Source organism: Spodoptera frugiperda, chromosome 5 (assembly GCF_023101765.2).
Source record: "Spodoptera frugiperda isolate SF20-4 chromosome 5, AGI-APGP_CSIRO_Sfru_2.0, whole genome shotgun sequence".
Classification (NCBI taxonomy): Eukaryota; Metazoa; Arthropoda; class Insecta; order Lepidoptera; family Noctuidae; genus Spodoptera; species Spodoptera frugiperda.
In genome coordinates, this window is record NC_064216.1 from 3131521 (window position 1) to 3155217 (window position 23697).

Sequence of the window (23697 nt, forward strand, 5' to 3'; positions counted from 1 at the left end):
CCAACGCGACGCAATACTCGGGAAATTTCAAATGAAACTTTTCATCTACTAAAGTTACCTTTAGAAGTACAGAACGCATAAAACTTTAATTATTCTAATCTGTAGTCGTGTTTAGACAAGTTTAACACACTTACATTTATTATAATATTAATATTTAATTTGGTTTAAGGCATAAAGTTGTATGTTTATCCTCAACTCGCATGTATTAATTTATTTTGTATAACTAGTTTCTAACAGCGGGTTTGCCTGCGTTCCCGTAGGATAAAAAGTCGCATCACCTAAGTCAGCCTGTCTGTATACCAAATTTCAGCAGGTTCAGCGTTATTCACGGAAAAAAATCCAGACAAACAAACTGTCACATTTATAATATTAGTGTGTAATAATAAAACTCACATCAAATAAAAAGTAATGTTAAAATCTAAAACTCAATACCAAACATCACCTAAATCCATACTCTAAAAAACATCACGAATAAAACTATAATTTCTCTCCCTCCAATTTACACGTGTTCTGTAGTTTTGAATAGAAAAAGCTTTAATTAAACGTCAGTTTTGTATCCAAGAGCCGCATGTACCCAGTAGCTGTTCACATCCAACGTGACGGCGCGGCGGCGGCGACGTGACGTCGACGTGGCGTAACCGACTGCCTCGGGCATCGCCCACGTTCACAATTTATTATTAACGTACCGTTCTTCAAGATATTTTTCTTCGTCCAACTCAGTCGAAGAAAACTTCAAGAAATATTCTTTTACTGCGAAAAAAATTGAGAATTCTGTGACACCAATCCGTTAAAAGGTATCGATTTAATGAATTTACGTTTCTTTTATCACTGAACATAACTTTCCTTTTAAAAAGCCAATTCTAATCTAACTTATACAAAAAATAATATTGAAGAAACGGTTAAGTGCCTTATTTAATTCATTCCAAGCCAACTTAAAACCCCCATAAAACTTGGTAGACCAAAGAATCGACTCAGTATACATCTCAACTACAAACGAACCAGTCGGCCATAATGAATTGGTAGTCGGAACAATTTAAACTGTACTCCTTCGAGACGGTTGTTACCTAAACCAAGAACAAACCAGAACCTAATCAAACCATGGAAGCAGCCACTTGAAAACTTTCCGTCTACTGAGGATCGAGGTGTTTTCCAGGAGTTCAGCTAGTTGGCTGAAACTTCAGCCTGTTTGTGGTCTTAACTTTGTAGTTTCCGAAGACAATTCCCTAAAGACTAGAAAAGATCGATAAACTACCTGTATTGTAGTCTAACGAGAACATAGAATAAACAAGGTTCCACATTTCTTGTAAAAACAAAATATCCACATAAAGCTGCCTACATTATCAACAATTTGCAAATAAGACAAATGTGGGACATGAAGTGTGAGAGAGCCATGCTTCGGCACGAATGGGCCGACTAGACAGGAGTGATACCACGGCTTCACAGAAAACCGACGGGAAACAACGATTACGTTGCGTTTCGTAAGCCCCAAAAGACCGGCAACGCACTTGCAATGTCTCTGGTATTTTGAGTGTCCATAGGTGGCGGCGATTGTTTACCATCAGATGATCCGTCTCGTTAGATACAATAGTTTTTGCCTTCCAATTAGAAATTAATTCGGCAGTATCTCTTTATCTTTACCAGTCGGTCTTCATTTATGTACCGAAGGACCTTAGTACCTGTTGGGAGCAACATTTATAGACCTTAGCATTACAGATAGAGCTTAAGGTCTCCAAAGAGTATCAAGGACCTACATTAATTAGTAGCCGTTGTAGTCATAGTCTTGTACCGTTACTTATTAAAGTAATAATTTAATCCTGCGGTGTGTCGACGTTTAAGGTCACAAAGGAGATTAAATTCTACAAGCTGGTACAAGAACAAGGCTTTGTACGAATACAAGATAAACGGTTTTAACATGAAACTCATTATCTTGGCTTGTATCATACTTTTAACCTTCTCTTAGGATGACAGAGAAGTGGCATTTAGTTCAGTACCCCTAGTATAAGTTTGCTTTACGTTTAAAGTAACGAAACGAGAGCGCGTTCGGCGCTCTGATTGGCCGGCTCGAATAAAACAACCAATCACAGCGCCGAACGAGCTCTTGTTCGATTACTTTAAACGTAAAACAAACCCGTACTAAATGTACAAGCTAAAAGACAACAACATTTTTATATTTCTTACATTACTAGATATACCATAATACAAGCACCATACTATAGATCATACTGATGACCTTTTTCTCTGGCCTTCATACAAAATATCTTACCCAATGATCGCAATATGCGAGTAAACATACACTTCATTTCATGGTCCTTTGATCTCAAGAGGACCATGTATTAGCCAATCCACTGAATTTTTAAAAACGTTGTACTTACAATATTTTATACGTTGCCTTCTATTAAGGAGACATATTTTTAGCGTCTTTACTGGGATGTCTTGGGTGGTAGACATCTTCAGCCCACCTCATGAATATTTTAATATTTAACACAGTCGATGGTCCCGTCAAAGGGTGTCGGGTCGACGTCGACTTGTTTGTCTGTACATCACACATCAAAGACGATACTACTTGACGTCATCACGAAACTTGATTGATCTTTTGTCAATGCGTCACATTATGTGGCGATGGTTCGGCAATATTGGCAATGTAAGGTTTTATATAATATGTTTTATCGTAACAAAACAGCAGTACAGTTTCATTTTGATTTCATATACATTTTAAATCTCTCTTTTATTAACCTACCAAGCTCTATAAATAAAGAAGATTACATTAACCATTCAACCCGAGTCTAAAACTAATTTTTACAAAAATAGTTTACAACTTTACATAAACAAACAGTAATAAAACACAAAAATGGCCACCCTCACTTCTAAAATAAAACACGAACGTAACGAATTAGACAAACAAGTTTCAAATGCAAATAACTTAGCCCCTAGCGCCCTTAATATCAGGAAAATAACCTTAAATAATTTAACCAACTTTTAAATAAAAGTAGTGCAGCTTTATCTTTGTGATCTAAACTAGTTCCACTATTAGATCCGCGTTCCGCATAACGCTGAATCATGTCACAGTTAATTTTAACCACAAAAAACTAACAAACGGCTGTACTTACCATACTTCGATCAAAAAGTGACAGGTACAGTTTTTCTTTTGAACTATAACATGAACTTAATAGATTTTTGTCGTGAGTACAATATTTCACTACGATGTTTTATAAATAGTGATTTGGCTGTGTAACGGTTAAACCCTTGCATTACTAGATTACAGAGTTCAAATTCTAGTTTTATTTAAACTTCGTATGCCCCTTTTTTAAGGGGGGAAATCATCGACTTCTCCCGACTTGGGCGAAGCGAGAGGGGTGTCAGATTCTTACTGACTAAAAACCACTCCGTTCCTACTTCTGCTTTTCGAGCCGGAGCTCCGGTATCCAGCTAGGTAGTCCGCAGCTCCGATCCTCGTATGCCTACCAAATAGCGATATATCTTGATACTTTTAAACTTTTCTAATTTTCATCAGAAATACGTTTCACATATAAATCTGCTCCTAAACCCCCATTCATAATAATAGCTGAAGCGAACGTAAATAAACGACCTACACACATTGACACGGTACATGTAACATCAAATAAATCCAATATATTCTTTGTACAAATACTCCTATACATAAAGTCAGCACCAAATATTTTATCGTCCAAAAATAGCGTTTAACCTTTTTCGCTGGCTCTTATTTCGGTTACAGAATTAGCATTCTGGTTGCCTAGTGCGAGTTTTGTTTTACGTTAACGCGATCAAATTGTTACCGCATTTAGCTCTCCGATTAGCTGTTTTTTTTTTAACCTTGCCCTACACTGGGATTTTCTCCTGTGTCGTGGGTGCGTTTACAAACATACAAGTTCACATTCACATGACACCCAGATCCGAAACAACAACTTGTGAATCACAAACACAACACAAAATAGAACCCGCTACACGTTGCATAGCAGCCAGTTAACCAGCCACCGGCCACCCGTGCAGTCTTAAGTTAACAAACCAATCAGAAGACTAAACGAAGTAACGTGTAAATTGCGGTTACTTAAAAAAACTCATATTAGCCCCTGGTATCCTGTCAAACAAGTTGACAACAGGATGTTTCAAAGTTTGCGGCCATTAAACTGGGAGATTATCAAGGGATCAGCAAAGTTCCTTCACCCGAACAGGATAATACGAAAAAATAAACCTATCTACACATTTAATTGTTTGCCAAGAGAAAATGATATTATTATATTTACTTGAACATTTATCTATACATATAATAAAATCGTAGAAAAGTGCTGTCTGTACATTGAAAATCTTAAAAAAAATAGCAGGGGTTATTGTTATGTCGATGTCGAACCCAAAAATGTAATTAATTTTTTTTGTCTGTTTGTCTGTTTGACTGTTTGTCTGTTTGTCTGTTTGTCTGTTTGTCTGTTTGTCTGTTTGTCTGTTCGTCTGTGCGCGCTAATCTCAGAAACGGCTGATCCGAGTTGGATGCGGTTTTCACGAATATATTGTGGGATGATTAAATTTACATTTAGTGTTTGTTTCATGTCAATCGGTTCATAAATAAAAAAGTTATGTCAAATTAAAGAATCACGTCGAACATTCTATGCTTATACCATTAATCTCCGCAACTATTTGACGGATTTGGTTGAAATTTGGTACAGATATAGTTTAGAACCTTAGAAAGGACATACATATATTTTTATTTCAAAAATCAAAAAAATAAAATAAGAAATAAATTATTTATAAATAATTCTATGTCGATCGTTACACGATCGGTTCATGTTATTGTTTTAATTCATCGAAAAAAAGTAAATAAATAGTAAAAAGGTATGAAAAAAATAATATCAATATAATAAAACACAAAGAAAATGCTCTAACGGAGTATAGATAATTCTATGTCGATCGTTACACGACTTCGGTTCATGTTATTGTTTTAATTCATCGAAAAAAAGTAAATAAATAGTAAAAAGGTATGAAAAAAATAATATCAATATAATTAAACTTTTAGTACAAAGAAAATGCCCGAACGGAGTATAAATAAATAATCCAAGTTGTCTTTATCCTCGATAGATGGCGTTGGGATCGAAATAGATCGCGCTATGGTTTCGTTACATTCATTTGGTTGGGTATCGGCCGAGCGCTTCGGTACTATCGTAGAAAAAGTGTATTATCAGTCGTATGATTATTATTTGTCTGTAGTGGTCCTGCTGTTTCGTATATTCTAAATTGGTTTCGTTGTATTTGTCAATTAATAAGTTTATTTGTTGGGTTTTCCTGGTTTTTTGGTTAAACTATTTAACGTAGGTTTAGTTTGATATCGATTATTAGTAGTTACTGTAGTTAGTTTTTTTAATAAAATTGTAAGTCTAATTTATAAATTAATTATATTAGATTTAAGTCGTTTCTTTTAAATTATTTAGTTTAAGCTTGGTTATTATAGCATAGAGGATAGGTTGTAATATAGTTTCTTTTTTAATTGTTATAAATTCGTAATTCGTAGCTTTCTTTAGTTTTAAGTTAGTTTAAGTCCGTTTTTAAACTATTTTTTCAATGCCCTAAGTGAGTATACATCTATTAAATTCAAACGCAGAGCTCATTATGTTGATTTTTGAAGAGTTCCCTGGAATATCTTCCACATCTCATTTTTGAAGAGATCCCGCGAGATCGGGAACTATGTGGTTAAAACCAAAAATTTGCCGGAAGTCACTATTCCACGCGAACGAAGTCGCGGGCAAAAGCTAGTCTATAATATTATTATACTCTTTTGTGTAAAAAATACGTTATTGGCCTCATTTTATTCATCCTCAGCTTTTCGATGTAAGCCCGATCCCAACTGATTTTATTTATCAAATAAATCTATTTGATCTTTATTTTGTGACAGTAACAATGAATTTTCTTTATAAATCTTATATTCTGGATTTTCTAGAAACCTTAAAAGTTACAGTACTCTTTAGGTAACAAAGATTAAAGTTTCCTAAGATCGGAAAAGGAGGATCCTCCGACCAGGCGAGGTGATTGTATTTGACGGGCTTTCTGTCCAACAGTTGTTTGTTGAGATTTTCTATCCATGTTTATTCGTATGTAAGCTTCACATGTGCGATGTAGGATTTATGTCGTCGTTTGTCTACGCGTGTTATCTTGACTTCTACCATCTGTCATGTGTTGTTGGACCTCCAATATGCGTCGCTACAAACTAATAAGCAAATGAACTCTTCACAGCAACAGAACTATACACAGGTGACTGTGTGTAACCCAATACAAACGAGTAGTAAACTCAGTAACAAATTACATTACATTAAAGGATAGTAATATAACACACAAGAAACGTGGTCCTTTTGTCCGCCTTCGGATGAAAGGACCAAGAAATCTGTCGTCAGTTGAAAATTTCGCTATAAATAGATACTTAATGTACTGAGGTCCCGAAGACTGCGTGTCAATCCCCTTCGCTTAGGGGATCGTTGTACGACAGTTCAACGACCATGTGTCCCACAGACGTTAACGATCTCAGCTCGAGTTTTGGGGAGATTCGCGGGCGATTAGTCTATATTAACATTGGCAGGGTCTTTCTATGGAAACTTTCAATTCAATTGTGGATACTAAAATTCACTAATGTTCGTTTTCACTAACATGTCTCAAACTTTAAGGGACCACCCCTAAGTAAAGATGGGTGACACTTAACGACATTTGTTTTTACCAATCTTAGTTTAGGTGCTAGGAGCGTTAAGGCGGTTTAAAACCGGCCATAATCCAAATATTTTGTTACTTTTCAATGCTATTGAACTAAATGCGCACTCATGAATAAAAACATTGCCACACCAAAAATTCTTATACAAACAAAATAACAGAAAATGAAAAGAAAACATTTGCTTTAATAAAGCAGACATTCTCCAGCAGATTATTATTATATCTCACTTGAGAATCATATTTACAAAACATATTATTTGCTCCGTATGTGTGTGTGTGTGTGTGTGTGTGTGTGTGTGTGTGTGTGTGTGTGTGTGTGTGTGTGTGTGTGTGTGTGTGTGTGTGTGTGTGTGTGCGTGTGTGTGTGTGTGTGTGTGTGTGTGTGTGTGTGTGTGTGTGTGTACAGAAACAAAATAATTGCACAATAAACCGTGTAACTAAAAACTCTCTGGGAATAATTTCTTTCGGCAGACGCGAAGAGCTGAATAAGGCGAAATGTATTTACTTTAATTTCGTGTAGACTGGAACATATTCAGTATAGATAGAGCCGAGTAAACAGTACGTAATTGGGTTATACAAGAGTCTGCTGTGTGCGGGGAACGTGGGACAAAGGTCACAGCATCGCGCAATCGATACGACCCAAGGATAGGAAGGGATGAAATCATTTCGCCACAAGATGGCCCAAAGGACTCGATATCACAGATTTGTTCAAATACGACCTTAGGAATCGGTGCATTAGTAATCTGTACCGGGAAATGTAACCTTTCTTGGGGTTTCCTTTCTGATAAAAGAATCCCAAATAAGGTCGTTTCCGTCATCAAGTATCCAATCCAATCCATTTAATATTGATATAATATTTGTTTATACAAATTGAATGCAAACAAATAATAAAAAAGCAACAATATTTTCGATATTCTTTTCCCGTGAGATACTCGTATCGATAAAGTTAAACAGCGGCTACGCAAGCAAAATGACGTCTACGAAACGGCGTAGCGCATCTACGCATTTCGTAGACATGTGCTACGCCATTAGTATAGGCGCGCCCTGTTGCGTCATCCGTATTTACAGTAGCTTGTTCGTGATATTAAGCCTTGTAAATTAATCTGAATGAAAGCTAAAGTCTGTGGGCGTAAGTACTAAATCGGCCCGAAAAAACTATAAACGTCTAGCAAAAGATCTAGGGTATATTCCGTCTAGGGTATTCCGAAGACCATTAAAACTTTGTAATTGTCACGTTCGGGCTAATAATATCTTTATTGTTACAGACCGAAGTTCTATTTTACTATTTAATTTTAGTAGGCACTGTGTAGTTGAAATTACAAGTAATTTACATCCCAATAACAAAGTAATTAAGTTGAATTAACACGTTGGCTGCTGTTGTAACACTAATGTTGTAAGAAACGCAGTATAAATATTAATTAGAGTTCTATTCTCGTAAAAGGACAGGGAAATTACTAATTTACTGTGATACTTCTATGGCTTCATTCTACACATAAAATAATACGTATGTTTGGATCGATATGTACTTTAAAATGTACGTAGTACCCCAATTGTATTCATACGCAACAGAAGTATATTCTTTGAGCAACGTTATTTTCTAATATTCTACTAACCCCTTTAAAGCCTTAGAAATTACTAAACACAAACATTAAGTAATATTAAAACAGTTTAAATTAACTTTATTGTATAACTTATAAAATTGAAATACAGTATGCGAAGAGTTAAATTAAACCCGTTGACAGGCAAAAAATATGAGCGTTTACGTCAAAGGTTCAGTTAAAACTATTTTGTATGTATTAGTATACATATCAAGCAATGAAAACCATTGTAAAATTACCGTCGAGTGTATAGAAAGATTACATAAGCCGAGATCATGATAAACTGGTTTTGTATAGCTTTACGAGTAACCGTGTGTATGTAACAGGTATAAAAATAACTATATTACATGAACTGAAGTCACTAACAATGTTGGTGAACTTTGACATTTAAAACATGGATATGACCGTGGTTGTGACAAAATGGGATGGCAGATTGCAAGCGAACAGCAATCAACGTCACTTAAACGAAGGACGGAAAGAGATTATATTTGCAACACTGGTTTTAAAAAAGTAAATAATAAATATTGTTTTAGTTGAAATAAATGCTCTGATTTTAATATAGGATAGCCTGGAATGTATGTGTTTACCTATAAACTACAACAGACAGGATAATTACGCTGTTGTGTTTTTAAATTAAATTAGTAAAACACATCCACTCACATAACTACATATTATGTTGTTCAAGCTCGTATACACGAATCAATGCGTAGCCAATACTATAGTATCCATAGCTGCACCTTACCGGAGCTCCGGCTCAAAGTAAAAGAACAGAGTGGTTTTTAGTCAGTAAAAGTCTGATTGTCCCTGTCACTTCACCAAAGTCATTGGATGAATTTCCCTCCTCAAAAAAAAGTCAATACTATAGTCATTTATCACAATTAATATGCTGCCATTAATTACGATTAATACATATCTTCACAGAAATACACACCGACGTATGGAAAAATTACAAAACGTGTATTCAAAGGGTACGTTAACCTTTCAGAGGTTAATGTAATGTCGCCACGACTTTACGTAATTACCACGAAATCTTCCGAAGCACGGAAACAAGGGGTAGCATTACGCGTAATGTTATGACATTATCATTATAATATGATTAACATACACATACATTGGTTAAATATAAACTTCGTTTTACTACATAAAGTGAACTATAAATTAGTTTGTATTGGTGCTCATAATTTGGTGCTGTCCAGTAGTAGCAAGTCTTTCAAAGCCGTCAGTGCAATAAGGAGTGAGGTCATCACCATTTTTTATTCAAAGCTACAAAATTTTAATTAAGTGTATAACTTATAATGATTTTGCTTTTAATTATGTTAAATCCGTACAAAAGGACCAGTTTCATTGACACTAATTAACGTTGTTTTTTGCGCAGTTGTCAGATTTCCATTTTCACAAAGGAGGTTTTTGATTTCAGTATATTGTTTAATGTTTTTGTTAGCACACAATAATATTGTTTTTGCGGTCAAGTCAACGTACGGTTAGAGAAAAACAATTTTATGAGCCAGGAAAAGTAATACGTTGACAAATAGAGGTGATTTACTGATATCCACCGTTAAAAACTTAATAATTCTTTGCTTAGCCAAGACAGAGTCTATTGATATACTGAGATTCAGTGGGTGACATCCCTAATCCTATAAAAGTGTTTTCCTTTACACCTGCGGGTTTAAATGAAAGCAATAAATACACTGTAACAAGAAGTTACGAGTTGTTTTCCGAACAATTATTTCCACTGCTTAGATTTTCCCTTGGATTAGTTAGAAATAGAAAAGTTCACCATTACCTATGTGCCATATATAGGTAAAGGTTACAATTTCTAAGAGCATTTTAGATTTTTGTGCACCCAAAAAGATGAATAGAAGTTTCGCTTCCTAGAGAGCATCAAAGCCTCGGGGCATCGGACGAAAACACACATATGTTACAAACAAAAGAACGTTTCTAGTTTCTAAATTCACGCTTCGAAAGAATTCAATCTTTTAAAAGGTTTTTTTAACATTTACCCAGATAAATTTTAAAAAATTTTCAGATAACCTCGAGTAGGTATACCGGCTTGAGGTTATCTGAGTACTTTCAGTATAGGGAAAATTCAGCCAAAACTATCAAACTATCGTTTAGCCAATTTCTAACAGCGAAAAAACAACAAATGACCTTCAAATACCCAGCTGCCCCAATCAATCGAAAAAGGGACGTTCATTGCGTAAGGTGAAAACGAAATCCATTTAAAAGTTAATCTATTACCGACGTCGAGTGGCAAGCCACGTGACTATGGTATACATCGCTACGTAGTATGTATTATACTCTACAGTACAATAAAATTGTTTAGCAAGAGGGTGGTGATGAATGGTTTTGAAGAAGAAGAGGAGGACTTAAAATACAAATTAAAAGGAATAAAAAATTATAATTATGTTATTGTTTCTAATAACCGAAGCATATGTTCGAAGTAATTCATACTTCATACGAATCAATCAATTAAACAATGGCCTTTCAACAACCTAGCGGGTTTACCGGGGCTCCGATTTGAAAAGCAAGAGTAGGAACGGGGTGGTTTTTAGTCAGTAAGAGTCTGACACTCCCTCTTGCCTCGCCTACGGCAAGAGAAGTCATCGAATGATTATCCACCCTTAAAAAAAATATTACTCTAGCAAAGATATAAAATAATTTTAACACAAGTTCATAAACTCGCACTATAGGTACATGACTGCGAAATTCAACACGAGACGAGATCGATACAAGTATTTATCAATGTCTGTCTGTGCTCTCGTTGAAACGAGCTGTCATTTTGTGACATTGACGCGTTTTAATTTTCATGTGCATATAAAAATATCATTATTCTGATATTTTTATTTAGATTAAAATGAAAAACAGTATGAAGGCTTTTAAATAAACACGTAAAATTATCTATAATATAAAAATGTATCGCTAAATGTGTTTCTACACACAAATCTCGAGAACAACTAAACCGATTTTGCTAATTCATATTTTGTTGGGTTTGTGATTGTTAGGAGAAGGTTCATATGTGGAAAAAATTAACAAATATATTTATTGTAAGAGTAGTAATAATAGAATTGACCAAAACTGTGTCTTCTCATACTTTATTGTTTTTTATCTAAACTTGATGATATTTTTTCGTTCGAATATCAGGGTCACCCTGAATGTTCACAGAATATCACAAATAAAACAATTAACCTGTCACTGATATTGCCGAACAAACGAAAATAGTTTTAAGCCTATTAATATTTTGTAATAAAAATAGATCGCGTTAATTAAGATCTAGAAAAACAAATATGTATTGGCAAAACTTTGATAAGGACCAAGTTTCCGATCCGAGTTGTGGGCGTTAGGACCAAAAATCGTGTGGGCGCGACGGCTAAGTAATACGTAGATACGTTTGTTTTTATTTATGTTCGGAAAGAGATAAAGAATCCAAAAATAATACAGTCTATTTTTGCACATATTGAGATAAATGTCACTCTTCCTTACACGGAACTACTTGAGCGACGTCATACACATGTGAGTTATACTTTCGTTATTTTAACCTTTTATACTATCTAACTACATATATCTTAAAACTAATTTATCAGTTATCTGCAACTCTTACTGCATTAAACTCAGACAAAACCGCAATTTATCTACAAAGTTCAATATTACACGTAATTGCACTCTAAAATGTTAACATTATGATAAAACAAAAAGATAACACAATTTCTATCTCGAAATACATAAAAGGTGCCTATAAAGCAAGCTCGTATGTTCTTAAAAGATGTATCGCTCGTTTTATAGACATTATTCCTTTTATATCAGCCGTTCGATCTCTGTGTAAAGCACTTCCTAGTGCACCTTTAGAGGCACGTAATGCAATAATGTACGTATAGAATTTAAATTGTGCACATTCAAGCCAATCTGTGAGCTCGTGCAGTTTCCGCGAGAATGATATTTTAAGGCCTCGCTTTGTAAGTATGGTTTTATTATTTTATTTATTGGTTTATGAAAACAGAACTAACGTACTTTTGGTCCTTTCTTAATTAACTTTTATTCAATAAAAGCCTTTTTTAAACCATACTTATTTTCCATGGACTGAAAGTCATTTGATCACTCTCTTTTGTTTTCTTGCAAAAGATATATGCCGGATACAATACAGAGAAGCCTCTATACATAAATCGTGGTCTCTCATTCAAAAGACCAAATATCATTTATGTAACTGAACCCAAAGACCAGTAGGTTTCTTCACTGTTTGAGACACAACACTCACATAATATATGTCTTTCTCCCACTAACGGACTACACCACCCTCTACGGTACTACTTATTGGCAACCTAAGGCTATTTTTATCCACCTCAATACTGAAGGGTAAAAGGATGTATAGACTGGGTTCCACGTGCAACATAATAACCTACATCTCAACTAAACTAACCGCGTGGGACGACCTCTATTGGATTTTTAATTTATAGGCGCTTGTTGGAAAATGGAGTCAGTTTCGCTTGAGTTATTGAGTGAAGTGAAATAAGGGTTCAAGCGTAAAACGGATAAAGGATGATTTCACGGAATTGTGTTTTAAGGCGAAATAGATTTTCTTACTTTCTAAAGTCTCTAAATTGAATAGCGTATGTTAACGTTTAATTTTATGTCTATAGTTCTGTATATTATTATGATAAGTACTCATAATTAACAAATATCCGTATTACGACTAAATTATGTATCAATATGTACAGACGCTTATCAAAAACTACTCCATTTCTTCAAAAGCTTTTACAAGATCAGCTTATTCATTTATAAAGCACCTTCTATTAACTACATAAGAAAGAGAGCAAAGAAAAGAATTGGGCCAAGTGTTAAGATTAAGATTAAGAGTAATGCATTCGCCACATTACGCGACTAGAATTTGGGTCGCTATAAACCGAGAGTAAGCTGACATGTCCCCGTGCCAATATGGGCAATTTGGCCTTATAACCACATCGGTTGTATACTTAATACCAACCATATTTCATGAAAAAAATGTAGTGTCACTTTTATTCTTTAAAAACTGGCGTTACACTATCAAACTGATTTACCAAGTCATAAAAATTGGACAGAATGAGTCTCAAACTAGACTATGAATCTTAATCTGGTAGGTATCAAAAAAAAAATAGCCGCCGCACTGAATATTAAAATATTCGAAAGCTGAGAAAGGAATTCTTATTACAGAATTCGCTTTCAATCCGGCCAGATCGATCACAACTAGAATTCGTACCTAAGGACCAACACGGTTGAATAAAATTTACATATTTGTTATTAAGTTCTAGTCTTCTGATTATTGGAATTGCTTTTCAACCAAGCGAACACAAGACGTCTACGAATAAAGTATACGTAAACATTTTAATCTCCCTCACAACATGACTAAGCATTTTCAAACGATAAATCACCACATAACAACATCAATATATTGCAAGCACCACAGTTGTGCTAAGAAATGTTGCAATTTTAACAAATAATCCTGCAAAAAACGAATGTACACGAGGCTACACATAAAGCTATACAAACCAGTATAAACTGGTCGTCGAATGTACCGAAAGACCATACAAAACGAGACCATGATAAAATAGTTTGAGTAGCTATGTTTACTAAAGTTAGAAGTTCCAAAGGCCAATCGATCTTTGGACCCATTCCTTGTACTCGATCCATCAAACGGACTTGACGGTCACATCATTCGATGTACTGTATACAGAACCCTTTAGGGCAATGTCAAGGAAATACTTACACAAAATTAGATTTTGTTAGAAAAGCTTTTTCAATCTTTGAACATGAAAGTATAGATAGGACATATACGAGTAGTGTAAAGTATCTGTAGATTTATAAATCGTTTTATAGGTTTAATGGTGTTAAATATGACCGTATAAACTTATTGAGATTTTAAATTTAACTTTGAAAGTCACAGCCTACACAACTATAGATGTCCAACGGAAAAATTCTCAAAGGTATCGCAGAGTTCGCCACCTACAAGAGAATAAAAGTTAAAAATAACTAATTTTACACCTCACCTTATAAAATAGGTGTGAGTGGAGTTAAAAATATCGATGTCGTAGCAATCTGAGTACTTTAATTTAATCACTTAATCGGATTTAACGACACTCGCGGGAACAGATAGGGGCGTTTATTTTTAGCTACAAGAAACTTCAATGTAATTAATATAAGTGTGAAGTGTCGTGGAAAAAGATTCAGAGCGAACATAAACTTGAATAATCTCTTTTAGAAAATGTATGTGTTTTCTGCAAGCAAAATATATTAGCTTTAACTAATAATGAACACAATCTCGACTCCCAAGTTCAAAATAACTAGTTTCTTGAACACAATCGATCGGAGCCAACTCCAAACAGTTAGGAGTACCTCGATTAAGGTTAGCAACAAAGGTCAGTCAAATGAACTCTCAACATCGTTCAGAGGGGAATACAATAAAGCGAGGGGTAATACCTCCTGACAGGCTGAGAGCCAGTCCTGACAGCTGAAGAGTATTAATTTATCAAGCTGAATGTACCGCTATCAACGGATAAACTGCCCTGTTCTGTGGATCACGATAATCCATCGGCATTCATAATTGTGAGAGAACAATTAAGGCCAAAGGCAAGGGAAAGACATTTGAAGGACATGCTCACGCTCACGTGCTTACATTTAACATCGTATAATGTGACGATGTTATGCTCGTCCCCACTGACATTGTTCTCAATTCATGCTTGTTTACCATCAAGTTAGTCAGTAATTTATTCAATTACGTACGCAGATATCCTTACGCAGTCTCCTGGGTTTTGTGCCCACATTATAAATGATGAACGGCAATAAATAGACCCTGGCAGTTTGCGCAATCCCGTCATTTATTTTCATTAGATATGCCAATAAATCAATTTGTTTTCAAGGAAAATTGTCATTTATCTGTTCCGTTATGGATATTATTTATTAAGGCTCAATTTCTTCTACGTCAATTCTAGTTTAGATTTAAGATAATGATACATATTTACAACACGTGGAACACGGGACTTTGGGTTTTATTACAACAATTTGGTCCCTCAAAGTTTAGCATTCAACGAAACTCATTTCAGTGGAAAATGTGTTCATATGCACGCCATATTAAGCAGGAAACTGGTTCAAGGTGAGTATAAATAGTGATATGGATCAAGTTTTTAAGGAAACGCAGTGACAAATTATAGCCATAGCGGTTCCATGGGGGTTGAGAACGTATCGAAGCATTTTTCATTGTCACTATATGATTGTGACTTTGATAAATGCAGTATTTCAGACAAACAAAGGAATATGCACTTCAAGAGAAAGATTACATAGTTGGTACAAAAAGCTATAGATAAAAGTATTTCAGTCCTTAAAATCTTCTATTTATGATGTTGAATACTAAAGACATTGAATCATAAAATTATAACGTTTTTAGAATAAAGCACAAAATACAAAATATGCCAGTGACACTCATGACAGAATTAATTATAAAAAGACATGCATCGTCTTGGCAGCGATACTATATCAGCAGTTGGTCTAACTAAAGGACAAACCGATAAGACAAAGTTTAATAATTGACACGAAATCCTAAGAATTTCGTTTAACTTTTCCCAACCCCTGGACACTTTTGCCGACTGAAAATATTTTAGAAAATCTTCAATACACTCTCAAAGAAAAGAGTCCTATTTGAAATTCTGAATAAATCCTCCGTTTTCCAAATGGCAAATACTCGAGTCCTGTGTTGGTGCCAAGAAAAATACGCTTTGATACGGATGACGCTATATTTAAAAAAATCTTTTAACCGAGACAATGAAAGAGGTCACAATCGATAGCGACGATTCGATAGGTTTAAACTAGAGCTGAGCTGTGAAGTAATAAAACAAGCACTTCCATTCCTAGAGCTTGTCGAGCACAAACTAGAAAAAAAAACGGAATACTGAATACGTCTAATAAGGGAAATAACAAACACAATACACCGATTTTAGTAATTTTTAAACAAAATGTCCACTATCATGTATAATTAACTCAACCAGGAGTCAATATAACCATGTAAAGGCTCAGAAATTAAGTGCCTTTTAAAAAGCAAAGTCAAAAAGGCCACAATCAAACCAAAGCTAAACTTGTTCCACAATTCTGAAACGTGTAAAGTTTAGCCATCCTGAAGCCATAGATCCTACTACACTATAATATAGAAAAAGAGGTCACAATCAATACTAAACAAGCCCACACAATACTTTACAATGGAGCTAAGCTATTAAGTGCTAAAACCGAACCGTTCCTATCAGAAGCCTGCACTCGTTCCACAAATCAATACCAACATAAAACTTTATAATTCCACGCTCGCTCCCAACTTGTTTAAACTGTATTTATACAACGTTCAAGCTGAAAGCTGAAATGCTCAAAGTTTCCAATATCAATATTAATATAGGTAGGGGTATGGATCGGTTATTTTGTCTACTGAATTTTTGGGTGGAATTAAAACGATGAATTTTGGCAATTAACGTAGTGAATCTAATTGAATTGAATGTCGTCACGTCAACAGGTCTATAATAAAACATGATAATCACGTTTTAATTTCAATCATAATTTAACTGTCAAAACCAAAAATATTCCCAACTATGTAGTAGTAAATCTGACTGCTAACAATCGCAGACAAAACATCTACAAGGTATCGATCCTAAAGTTCAGCTGTACGTACAATTTCCAGACTAGAACATGAAACAAGAACCACCTCGACAGTCGACTGCTTGTATCAACATCCATTTAAAATTCCTCACTACAGCGCAACTGAATTCAGACAAAGCTCAGAATTCCTTGTAAACAGCCAAAGAATACGTAATGTTCCGAAAGGTTTTAAATCACTTTCGAGAACTTTAACACCCACAAACAACTGAAATAAAAGATTTTCTAAATGGAAACTTTTCACACTCTCCGACTAAAGTAATAGGCAATAAGATAGCCTCTGGCAACGATTACCCTTGTTCCCTTAACCATTTTTACCCAATATGTATAGCGTTATCTGTCTATGTAGTGATTTTATTTAATGTTTCCGACGGTAAAAGGGTTTTCAGGACAATATCTGCCCTCAAGCCTTCAAAGAACCCGAGCACCCTCGAGCCGGCCCGTTATTATACGAGACATTACAATTCATGAGATAAAAACATCCATCTGCACTGTTTGTGAACATTCCATAATACCCCCGAATGCCTTTTCGGAGACAGTAAACACTAAAACAATTGCATTTTACCTCGATAAACTAATTTCATTTTACTTTCAACAGTCAGTAAAATGCCGTCGCTTAAAAATTAGCAATATAAGAAAAACTAATGTTGCTAATATAATTTGAAACTGTAATAAGCCCTAAACAGTTACCATTCCAATTTATTCGGATGCCTACGTAAAAGTAAAATGTAAATAAAATGGTAAACTTGCAAATTAGAGCCAAGAGACCGTTTACAATATTCCAATAATAAAATTAGAATATTAAATTCAAAGATTGTACACAAAAACTGTAGACGTGTTCAGCTTAAAACTCAAAACATAACCTAATTAATCGTAATGGAAAACAAACGGACCGGAGGCCCAGCTGGCCGTGAAAATTCAAAACAAAGACGCATTTTATACACAATACCGTAAGTATGAAACAAAAAGGAGCCGAGGAAATATCAGAATCGTTCACATCGATTGACGTGCGACGACTTGGCGCCATTGGTCAGCGCTCGTGACGTCACGAACGGTATCGACCCGACGCCCACGGACGCGCATGCGTCGAGCACGAGCGCTCAAACGCGATTGGTTGTCGGATCCGTCGTCGGATTGACGTACGTAATGAATTAAAAGAATTCAATTGGAATGAATTTTAGAGCGCGCATAACTTTTTCAACTGACGGCGTTGTGCAATTTGATTACATTTTTACAGCTACGTAGTACGAAGAATGGCTAGCTAGGTTTGGTCATATTAAGTTTTCATGACTAATATTTTTAATGAGAATACCAAAACCACCAAAATACGTAAAACATTAACTACTAAACTTGAAAAACTTTACGTTCATCGTATTTCATGATGAATACGGTACGCAAGATGTTTACAAATAGCTAGGAAGAGCAATAATTTAAAAAGATTTTTCTCTGACATAAATAGAAGCGATTTCCATGCAAACGACACTGGTGATCGATTCGTCTCTAAGTCCCAAGGGCAAGGCCCAGTCGCAGACGGGGTGTCAGACAGGCTGGACACACACCTACTGAGATAACTGATACGTGACATCTGTTAACGGCCTTTTTATTTCGCATATATTTGAATTTAATCTCAGAACAGACACCAACAGATTGATTCGTTTGTTTTTCAACTTTTTTTCCTATTTATATTTGTTCTCCACGGACTCTTGGTCCGTGCTCTTGTCATACATTTTTTTTATGATAAATCTAATCCAAATTTTTAATGCCTATGTACATACTACAATTTAACCACAACTATAATTATTATTGTTACAAAAATACTTATTCATTAACACAATTTTACTTTCTACTAAATTCTATTTACCGACGGCGACGTTTTTTCAACTTTCATACATATTAAGTCTTGGATACGCATTGAAAACTACGCATTATTTTCATAGACGCTACATTGAATTTATAGATGTTTAGAAAACATCAAAGACACATTAATTAAGCTTATACACCTAGCAATATTAATACACAATGGTGGAAATTATTTTATGTGTCTGCTGCCACAAAGGTCGGGCAGTAGCACTAATCCCAGTGTATTGTCCGACTCGGATCGCATAATCGGTAAAGCCTGTTCTATAATCCGTAGTCCATACAGAACAAAAGGTTGTACATTCACGTGGGTATTAAGGACCAACAATGGGTAAAGTTCAGACCTGTGTTCAGATCAAACTCATGGCTCTCGAATGTAAATTCGACGCCCGCATTGATCCGGCCTCGATAGCTGATCTCCTGGCATTTTAATTACTGAATTATTTCAAGTGACGGCCGATGGTAATCTATTAACGATTGGGGTAGAATTCCCGATTTTCCGAATGTTTCTCTTGAATTGAGGGGTTGCGGTTCAAAATGGGCAGATTTCAAGGTCAAATGGCACATTCTCTTCTGTACCCCTTTTGAATTGGAGAAGGGTTTCATAAATAACAAACTAGGTATCGTCGAGCCTTTGTCATAAACGTACAACGTTGTATAAATTCAGATTTCGGTAGGACCATAAACTCAGCGGACGCAAATCTGATTTGATGATAAATAAATGCGAAGATCTTGTAACCAATATCCAAATATTGTTTATAAAACTTATAAAATGAGAAGTAACCTCAAAATGTATGCAAATAACTAGGTTGAAGCAAAATGCGATAATAATAAGGGCCAAAGGAGGGTAACGTAGGAAAAAATCTCATCGGCAGAATAATCTTGGCACCACATGTTAAGGATGATAGATGAGCCTTCCATAATAGCTACATACATATAATATTACCAACCCAAGCATCGTTATAACGAAAAAGTGATAAATAAGATTCGTTCATAACTTGTACGTCTTAACATTTATTTTTGAAGAGTTTATTTAGATAGAACTAATTGGATAAAGTTGGAATCAGCATTTCAAGTGATGCAGTCTAATAATAGCTATTTAAATTTTAAAAAACTTCATAATGAGATGTTTTAAGTCTAGTAAATACAGCATATTTCTTATTTCACTAATGTCTAAAATTCCGAAATCATGTATCAAACTTATTTCGATCCTTTCCGTCTTTTTTAGATCTTAACTGGCACAAAAAACAGCTAACCAAACTCCTCCTTCACTGTGGAGACGTAAAATTACTTTGACCTACATGCCATAATTAAATGCAGTTGCTCCTACTTCCACTAAACCAACAAAGGTAGTATTTCAGACTTTCAGTGAGTATGCGAAAAGGTAGTTCAAAATGTTTGCTAGTCTGAAAAGCGACCCAAGTTTCAACGCGCAGTTCGTAAGCTCATTTGAGATGCTCACTTTACTTCTGTGAAGAACGTTTCCACTCTAAATGCATAGTTACCTTACCTTATAGCAGAGGTTATTGATTTATAGCAACTGAAACTGAAACAGATTCTTCGAAAGAGCTAATTATAAAGTTTTCTTGACGTTTTCACTAAGAATTTCTTCCAAAGAGTCAAGTTTCTGTAAAAGGTAATTGTTTTATTTTGATAATTACAAGCCTTGTGAATATTTGATTTGTTATTTTTAATCCATGGGCATATTTTTAAATAATGGAAGATATGTTTAATAAATACACGTTACACGTTATAAGTCTTTAAACTGACATAGTCACTAACACTATCAAAAGAATTTAAGATGGAATCATCTGTGATCATGGCGCTTGCAACAGTGCCGAAATATCGGATACTCATAGACATAAATAAACATGGTAAACATCCCGTCTTAAGTACACGTTCCTATTTACTCCAGAAGTCAAAGTTCCACAGGTCATACAAATATAATACAATAGAGCAATCATAAAGAATATGAACATCACAATCGCTAAATAACCCATCTCGTTTAACCTCTTTGTTGACTAGGCCAGCATTGTACACATGCCCAGCTATCCCAAAGGTGGTCGGCATAAACAAGGCAGGGGTCGGTAAGAGCACAAATTCGTGGATAAGGTCCATAAATCGAGCGAAACGTTCCATCCCACACGTATTCTACACACGCATCTTGAATTACTTCAAATTTCAGACGGTATTTTTCTGTGTGAAGAGCATTATTTAACCTTTTGGGTTTTATTTATATGTCTCATGCAAATTGAGTATTGAAATATCGGGTAAATAAATGTTAGACATCTTGAATTGATGTAAGTTTGTAATATCGTTGATATAAAGATAGATAACATAATAGTTTTGTTTGTTTTATAATTGAAACTGTGAACGATACATATTAGTACTGAGAGCCAAATGCTGGACAATGTACCATACAATTTTTCAAATTAAGTCATTTAGATCCAAAATAAAAAATCATTTTACATCCAAAAGGGTACTTCTACTAAACTCTAGATGACAATGAATTACGTTAAGAAACAGACTGTTTAGAAATACACAGACGTAAGACGTATATTCTTTTACAACATAAGATAAACGTTACTCCATTTTGTATTCAGAATTATTGTTCAATTGAGATAAAGGCGCGTCTAAATAATATTCACGGTACTAGAGTTATACTCATAAATTGCTGACATGAAAAAAATACTTCCACTTGTTACGTTCTAATATTCATATACACCGCTTTTCTCAACATATTTCTTGGAGAAATGTCTCAGAAAACTGAACTGTCATTGACGATAATTTGTAAGAAATTCTGTCTCGACATAAACGTGAAATATCAGAGATTTAAATTGAAATCACGTCAGTGTTAGACAAAGAAATTGTTGGAAATGATAAAACTAATTTACTTGTACCAAACAAATAAATGAACGAAACATTTCTAAATGTTTTACACGTAGCAACACATGAAATTAATTTTAATAATACAGACAATAACATTACAGTAGACGACAACTTTAATGTGACACAAGAAGAATTGGAACAAGGAAAGGACATTAGCGAACTTTATAAAGGAGGAGCAAAACCTGAAGTTAGTATTACAGCTAGTACTAGCAGAGAAAGGACCTAAGACTGAAGTAATTTATATTCATAGCTGTTAATAAAGAAATAAATAACTAAAATACATCAAATAACCATACAGATGATACAGACAGTATTGTAGTATCAGATCTTTATGAGACAGGTACACATGTCAACACATCAAGCTATGCAAAACCAGTATAAACTGACCGTCGAATATGCGGAAAGATCATACAAAGCGAGACCAGGGTAAACTGGTTTTGTATAGCTCGATCTATGTACATTCCCTACTGCGATAAATAACGAAAGGTCCCGAAGCAATCAAGTGCGGCACTCCACGCTGTTGCATTTCTTATTGCTTATAACATCTTGCAATATTCATCGAGGAACTTATTCTAGAAGAGATGATTATAATGGAAATGAGGTTTCCCATTTCTGATGTTTCTGGTTTTGTTTTCCATTTTAAGAGTAATAGAAAAAACATACATACATAATGCCTGTCTCTCATACAAATCTTACTATAGTGTTACCTTTCTGTTATTTTTAGAAATAACCAACGATATGAAACTTGACAATAACAACTCAAACAAAGGAAAAATCTCAACTGACATCGCAGCAAATATCGGTCGATATAATATGTAGTATAAACTGCCATGTTCATAATTGGTAGACAAGAACATTTAAAGACATATTATTTTAATGTTAGTGTAAGCTACATCCTATTACATTATTATACGATAACAATTTACTATAAGTTCATTATCTTATTTCCATACAAATCTTCCTATAGTGTTACCTTTCCATTTTATTTTTAGAAAGAACCAACGTTATAGAACTAGACAATAACAACTCAGACAAAGGAAAAATCTCAGAAGTGACATCGCAACACATATCGAATCGAACGTTATCTCCTGTATAACCTTTTATCTAGTTTTTGCACGATTTCAGATGAATTGTAACCTAGATTGAAATTGCACGTCGAACAGTGTAAACATCCAAACTTGATGAAAGATTTACACACAAAATACTAACGGGATTGTACTCCCGCATGGAACACTCTTTGTTATTTCGGGTCATTTGTCCGTTAACTTGTGTGTGTATAAAGTCCTAGTATGAGGCATTTTTTTTAACTTGGTGTTAATAGGAGTATTATGAATCCTGTCCAATATACAACAACAGAACCTCCTACCATTTTAAAAATATTATATTCACTTAAAGAAACAACAAAAAATTACTTAAAAAGGATGATACAGTGTAAATTTTCCAGTTACATGACCGTTATACGCATGAAAACAAACCGTAAAATAAAAAGAATTATGGTACAATTATTTTAACAGCTTCCGCGACCCTCTCGCAGTTATGTAAAGGAAAATTCTTCTAACCTTGGGATAATTTGTAAGTCTTTTGATAACTGTGAATGGACGATGAGATTATAAGTGTGCTTTTTTGGACAGAAATGTCCTTTGCTACGTATTTATGCATGGCTTCCACCAATACATATAGCTTAGAACTGGTAGAAACGGACTCAGCTTAGCTATGTTTTTATATGAAAAGATGCGTGATATGGATGGCTTCCCTACTATCGATACATCGCATACTCGAGCTGCGCCTATTCCTCGTACAGCTACTTTGCGGCTGCGTAACTTCATAGCACAGCCACATAGCTTAATATCAGTGGAAACGATAACAAGCACAGCTTAGCTATTCGTAGCATAGCCGCATGGATGCAGCACATCTTTGGTGTAAAAGCACCTTCAGTATACATTACCCAAAAAAATATAGTAATTTAACATATTTGAAACGCAAAAACCGAGAAACC

The 23697-nt window shown here is 34.8% G+C and overlaps 2 protein-coding genes across 12 annotated transcripts in view; one reads left to right on the forward strand and one right to left on the reverse strand.

The window, feature by feature from the left end:
* LOC118271716 (glyceraldehyde-3-phosphate dehydrogenase) overlaps positions 1 to 23697 on the forward strand; it is a 256387-nt gene that overhangs the window by 57409 nt on the left and 175281 nt on the right. The window contains exon 1 of one of the 2 annotated variants that reach the window (XM_050693751.1): positions 14332 to 14341. The exons of the other annotated variant lie outside the window; for it this stretch is intronic. The gene's annotated coding sequence lies outside the window, so the exon portion shown is untranslated. Of the gene's footprint in view, positions 1 to 14331; positions 14342 to 23697 lie in introns of those variants that run through there. 2 annotated transcript variants of the gene reach the window in all.
* The window catches only part of LOC118271663 (kinesin-like protein unc-104), a 107743-nt gene that overhangs the window by 56195 nt on the left and 27851 nt on the right, over positions 1 to 23697 (reverse strand). The window lies entirely within an intron of this gene.